The sequence below is a fragment of the Meleagris gallopavo genome, chromosome Z (assembly GCF_000146605.3).
Source record: "Meleagris gallopavo isolate NT-WF06-2002-E0010 breed Aviagen turkey brand Nicholas breeding stock chromosome Z, Turkey_5.1, whole genome shotgun sequence".
NCBI classification, from domain to species: domain Eukaryota; kingdom Metazoa; phylum Chordata; class Aves; order Galliformes; family Phasianidae; genus Meleagris; species Meleagris gallopavo.
In genome coordinates this window covers 66,310,258-66,316,353 of record NC_015041.2, presented here as the reverse complement: position 1 = coordinate 66,316,353, position 6,096 = coordinate 66,310,258, and positions in this window count along the sequence as shown.

Sequence of the window (6,096 nt, the reverse complement as noted above, 5' to 3'; positions counted from 1 at the left end):
AGGCAAAGGTGAAAAAGAAGGGAAAGGGAAAGAAACAGGGAAACGTTTAATCAAAATTAAATCAGTTTATTCAGCTGTAGAAAAATTAAGCCTGGGCTATCCACAAACACTTGTTTAAGTGGAATCTTTTGTATGTATCAGAAGACATGCATACTTTTGTAATATTCATGACATTTTATTGCACAATGTGGTCTCAATTACATGTGTCCATACAGATAACATCATTGGTATTGATAGACATTGTTTATGTTCGTTGTTTCATACTCTAAAGTAGGATCACACACCATACTGCACTGTTCAGCCAGATCTTGTGTTGGGCTGTTTTCAACTCTGTTTATCCATTCTTAGATTCTCATGTTGTACAACTACTGATATCACTTTCTTTCTTTCTAAAACCAATAGTTTTGCTTTTCTCAAAAAAAGTTTTGAAGTCAGTTCAGCCTCAAAAACAAGCATTAACAGGTGTTACAGATGATAAGAAAAAAAATATTTTTTTAAGACAATACAAGAGGAGTTCTGGGGCAAAATCAAGCTCATGTGTGTACTATCAAAACTATGTGATGTAGTTTTAAAAGAGTATTTTCAGAAGCCTGATGAGTTATTTTAGATTTTATCCTTTGTACCATATTCCTTCGCCCCAGAGCAAAATATTATCTGTAGATAGTGAATGAAAGAAAAAACAAAGATCTACTCTGTTTTTAAAAAACAAAAATATTTTGTTCTTCTGTATTACTAGTTAAATTCTTTACTTGTTTCCCTACTGAAAGAATCTGGATGGTGCTCATCTTCATGACTGGCAATGGCAAGACTATCTGCATGAAAAAAAAAAATCAATTGTGGAGTTGACAAAGTGTAAACAGGTGTAGGAGGCATCCCTTGTTATGTACTTGGTGATATCCAATGTCAAAACTAACTAGTCTGCACCGAATTGTGGGGTTCTTCTGGACTTTATGCAATCAAAATACAGAACATAGTTGGTTTTATGTATTCTGAAAATTAAAAAACAACAAGGTTCACGACACAAGCTGACTGCATTGGTATTAAAATAAACATGGAGTAATTATAACTCAGTCTTAAATTATTACTCTTTCCTTGTAATTATTTATCAAAATAAGTAGGTGCAAATTTTCTTTTTTCATTCCACGATTTTTCATTAAACACACTCTCAAATTACCTTCTGCTGGAAACACACAAACAGATCTAACAGAGAATGGCATGTACTCTACAGAATTTAGGGGCATAGGAAGGATAGGATTTGGATCTTTCAGCTGCAACCATATCTATCTTGTAAGGAATTCCTAAGCTCCTAGAATGGAAGAGTTGCAACATGCTAGACATGAAACTGAAAATCTTCAAATATACTGTAGTCAAGCCTTCTGAAAAGAAAAGCAAGCTTCTTAAATTCTATATTGAAAGATAAAGTGAATTAAATTAGTCACTTGAGCAGATTTACATTTCATATAAATAAAGGTTTTCTTTTGGCTAAAAATGAGCTTTGGAGCTAGCAGGCATTCCACCAGAGTCTGCAATTTGGTGGGTTTTTTTCTCATGTTGATTCAGAAGCGTATCAGATCTACTGGTTTCTCTTGTTTTCAGCTGCCAAATTTTATCCTACATTCCTCAAACAAACTGGCCTTCATTCTCCCAGGTTCTTAATTGCATGAGTGGGAAAGCAGTCCACAGAAAATAATACAGAGATACTAAAAACGTAGCTTAGCCTGTACATTTTGTGTTACAGTCCAAACCAGAAAATACCAATTTACCCACTCCCCCATTCAGAACTCTATATGTTTATAATGTCTATTAAATCTCCTTTAAGTTAATAGCATTTTAATTTAGTTTAGCACGGAATTATGGAATTGTAGGAGTTGGAAGGTATCTCCAGAGATCATTGAGTCCAACCCTAGTGTTCTCTTACCTTGACAAGATGTTTGTGGGATCTTCTAATTTGAAAATTTTTCAATACATATTAACAAAGAGACGTCAAATCTTCTCGCTTAGCTGTCTTTTATTATTATTATTTTACAGGATGTCTGACCTTCATGTAGATCAAAATGAGCGATGTAGAACTTTCGTGTCAGTACTTTTTAAGCGAATAAAAGAATGTTCTGTGACAGACCATAGGAGACTAGGGAGTGTAATTTTTCCCCCACTTGAGGTTTAAAAATCTATGTTACAGAGTTCTTCGGGAAGAGATAAAAATTTCTCTTCTTTCACACTGCCTCATTTTATGATATTCTTTCAGTAAGGGTGCACAAAATTGCAAAGGACTGCAATTTCCTTACAATAAAAATGTGATTTTTATCCTACTGTGAACTGCTGGTAAAGTGCTTTCTTTTAATAGATTTTATTTATCTGAAGTATCTATAGCAGTTTTATAAAATCAACTATAAATCTGATACCTATATCTTAAAAGCAAAGCAGTTAATCCTAAAAATTCAGAGTTATACTTCCACCCATTAGAAAATAATGCTATAATTCCACTTGCCAACTCAAAAAGAGGAATTCTTCACATTTTAGCCTCTCTAATTTGTTCAGTATGTTCAAAGTGAGATTACAAGGAATTAGAAGAAATTACATAGAATCATAAAATTCTAGGTCACCTAGGTCAAAGCCCCCCATAGACAGGAACACCTCCTGCTATACCAGGTTGCTCATAGCCCCATCCAGCCTGGCCTTGAGTGCTTCCTGGGCAACCAGTGCCTCACCACTCTAACAGTAGAGGGTTTCATCCTAATATTAAGTCTAAATCTACCCTCTTCCACTTTAAAAACTTTTCCTCTTGTACTTGTCCCTCCCCAGCTTTCCTGTAGGCACTTTTCAGGTGCTGGAAGGCCGCTAATAAGATTCCCCCTGAGGTTTCTCTTTTCCACGCTGTAGATCCCCAACTCTCTCAGCCTATCCTCATAGGCTCCAGCTCTCTTACCATCTTTGTGGCCCTCCTCAGTACTCAATACCTCCATGTCCTTTTTGTGTTGAGGGCCTCAGAACCTGCAGTACTCCAGGTGGTGTCTCACAAGAGCAGAGTAGAGAGGTAGAAATCACCTCCCTCAACTTGCTGGCCATGGTTCTTTGATGCAAGCCAGACATGGTACATGGTTGGCCTTCTGGGGGGCTGCAAGCACACATTGATGCTTCGTGTTGAGTCTTTTATCCACCAGCATTCCTAAATCCTCCTCCTCAGGGCTGCTCTCAACCCATTCACCATCTGACCTATGTCTGTGTTTGGGATTGTCCCCAGCTCACATGTAGGACTTTGCACCCATGAGATTGGCATGCTCCACCTTTCAAGCCTGCCTGGGTCCTTCTGGATGGTATTCCTTTGCTCTAGCATGTCAACTGCACAACTCAGTTGGTGTCATCTGCAGACTCGCTTACAGCAGCATTATTCAGGTTTCATTGTCCACTGTTTTCAGGCTACTGGCCCCACTATGCCAGCATTGAAGCATCCAGGTGATGATGTGCTCATCTGGATGATGTCTGAAGTCTATTCACGTATCTTGCAGCGCACATCTACTCGTGTGTTAGATGATTACTTCCTCATTTATGATTTTTTAGTTTTCCTCATCCCACCTTCATGATGGCCATTTTCTTCTTCCATCCTCATTTTAGTAAGAGTTTCCCTTCTAAACATGTTGACTTGTTTAACCATCATTGACAGCCATTTTTTTGGTCTCCTGTATACATTCAACTGATATTGGCATAGGAACTGATATTGGTTCTCTGAACTGCAGGGCCTCTGGAAGGGATTGGAGGAACCACAGGGCCTCATGCATAGTTATCAAATCTAGAGACCTCTTTCTCTTCAGAGTGCTGACTAGCGTTGAATACAGCTCCATGGGCCAGGCCCCAGTATGTTGCAATGATTTGTGTCTCTCTACAACTGCCAAGGTGATAGCATACATTTTTCAAATATTTTACTGGTCTTTCAGGATTCTGTGTTTTTTCAAGGGTGAAGTTCCAAAAAACTAGGTGAGTCTACTGTTCGAGGTACCTGCCTATACCATCTCAAGCACCCTGCCACTCATAAACATCCAGCTACAAGGCAGATCCCTAGACGAGATTTGTTAACAGTTGTTTAACCTTATGCAAATATTGAAACACATTTAGTAGGCATAGAAATATTAGTATACTGGTTTGAACGTTCCCGTTCATCTCTCCTGTATCTTGTCCCAAGATTCCTCAAGCATGAAGATGACTGCAATTTTGAATACTAACATCAGACTAGTTTCATGGCCAGTGTTATACCATGCAGAAAAATGATAACCTTAATCCATCCCTCAGAAATGGTACATAATGTAGCAGGGATCATATATAGTGAGTAAGGTATTAAATAATAGGCTTCCATGAGAGAGTTCTGATCTATCTCTGAAAATAGAACACGTAACATTGTGACCAGTAACTATTAAACTAATATAATTCTTATAACAATTTACTTTTAACGCATTCTGGTCAGATTTCAACTCTTCCAGCCCCAAAAGGGCTGTCATGATTCAACTCAGCCAGGCAGCAGAGCATCACATAACCATTCATTCACTTCCCTGCAACAGTGCTGAGGGAGAAAACTGGAAACTATTTAGTAAGTTAGAAAAGGAAAATGGAAACTAAAATTTTTATAAACATAAATATATATATACACACACTAACAGTGTAATTACTCACCATCCACCGACCAACACCCAGTTAACAATACAACTTTTTGCTGACCAACATCCTATTGGCAATGCAAAGTCTCACCATCCACCAACCACTACCCAGAGAACTCTTCCACGTATTTATAGCCTTCTGCATGCTGTCAAGGAGTCAAATAACTCCTTGACTAACTCAGGCCAGCTGTTTTGGCTCTGCCCTAACCCCTGCCCTGTACCATAAAGGCAGCATCTCTCCCCCTACAAGAAGCCTGGCCTGGTCCCAAGTGCTCTCCCATCCCTTAGCAATAACAAAAACACCACTGTGCTATCAACAGTCTCAGCTGAAATCAGAACACAGAACTAACAGCGTCCATCTGAAGAACTATACCTCAAATACAAAGCAAGATAACCACTCAGAATTGACTGTAATTCTCTGGTCTCTGAACAATTTTCATTTTAACCTTATCTTAGTTTCGCTGTAATTATAACAATGAAGTTCAAAGGTACAGGCAGACACCTAACCAGTAGCATCACAAGTTCTCAGTGAGAAGACATATGGCTGGTAACCAAGTTTTGTTGTCTTCTTGCCTTCCAGGAGAGAGAAAGAGGAATATTTTGAACAGCAAAGAAACTATAGAAAAATAAGAAAATAATTATAAGTAATTATTGTGTGTCTTAGGCACAGATTCATCCTGATTTTCAGTATTTATTCAAGTAAGCACAACATAGTAGCGTTCCTCTGGAGTCAACACAGGAAAATAGCAGGCAGAAATACCTGTAAGATCAAAGAGGTGCCCAAAGGCAAGAAGTCATCTACCATGGGCACTTCAGGCAAGAAGGAAATCACTGGGACAAAATCACATCCAATTTACTGATGCGATGACTACTTCAGCTTCCCCTGCAGGATGTACATGGAGAAAAATTACCAGAAATGCAAAGAAACATTTTGTGTTTTTGTGGGCAGTGTTTAACTAAGTACCTGTATTAAATTATGTTTCTCACTATGAAAACTGAGTTTTATCCTTTGGTTTGGATAAAACGTGTTCGCACCTTTTTCAGCAACTTAGATTCCTAATATTCAGATTTTAAAAGCTATTTGACTACAATCTTAACATTGTATTCAATATTGTAGACACATTATGGAACACACTAGTACTTTTTAGGTCATTTGTGTTCGTAATGCACATTAGATAACACAAGCAGATTGAAGTGGCAGAGATTCCAAAGGATTTTTCAGTGCAAACTATTTCCTGATACTATTTCTTTTCAAAAATAATCTATGCAAGCCAGAAAAATTTTACGCACGTAGAATTAAATTACCAAGCAAGTTCAAGACAAAGAAGCATAACTTTTTAAAATTATGAAAGACCATAAAATATATAGTGGGCTGATGTCTTAAAATTAGTGAAAGTTATTATTTCAGAGCTTTGATAATCACTCAAATAGAATCCGTTTTCTCACTTTT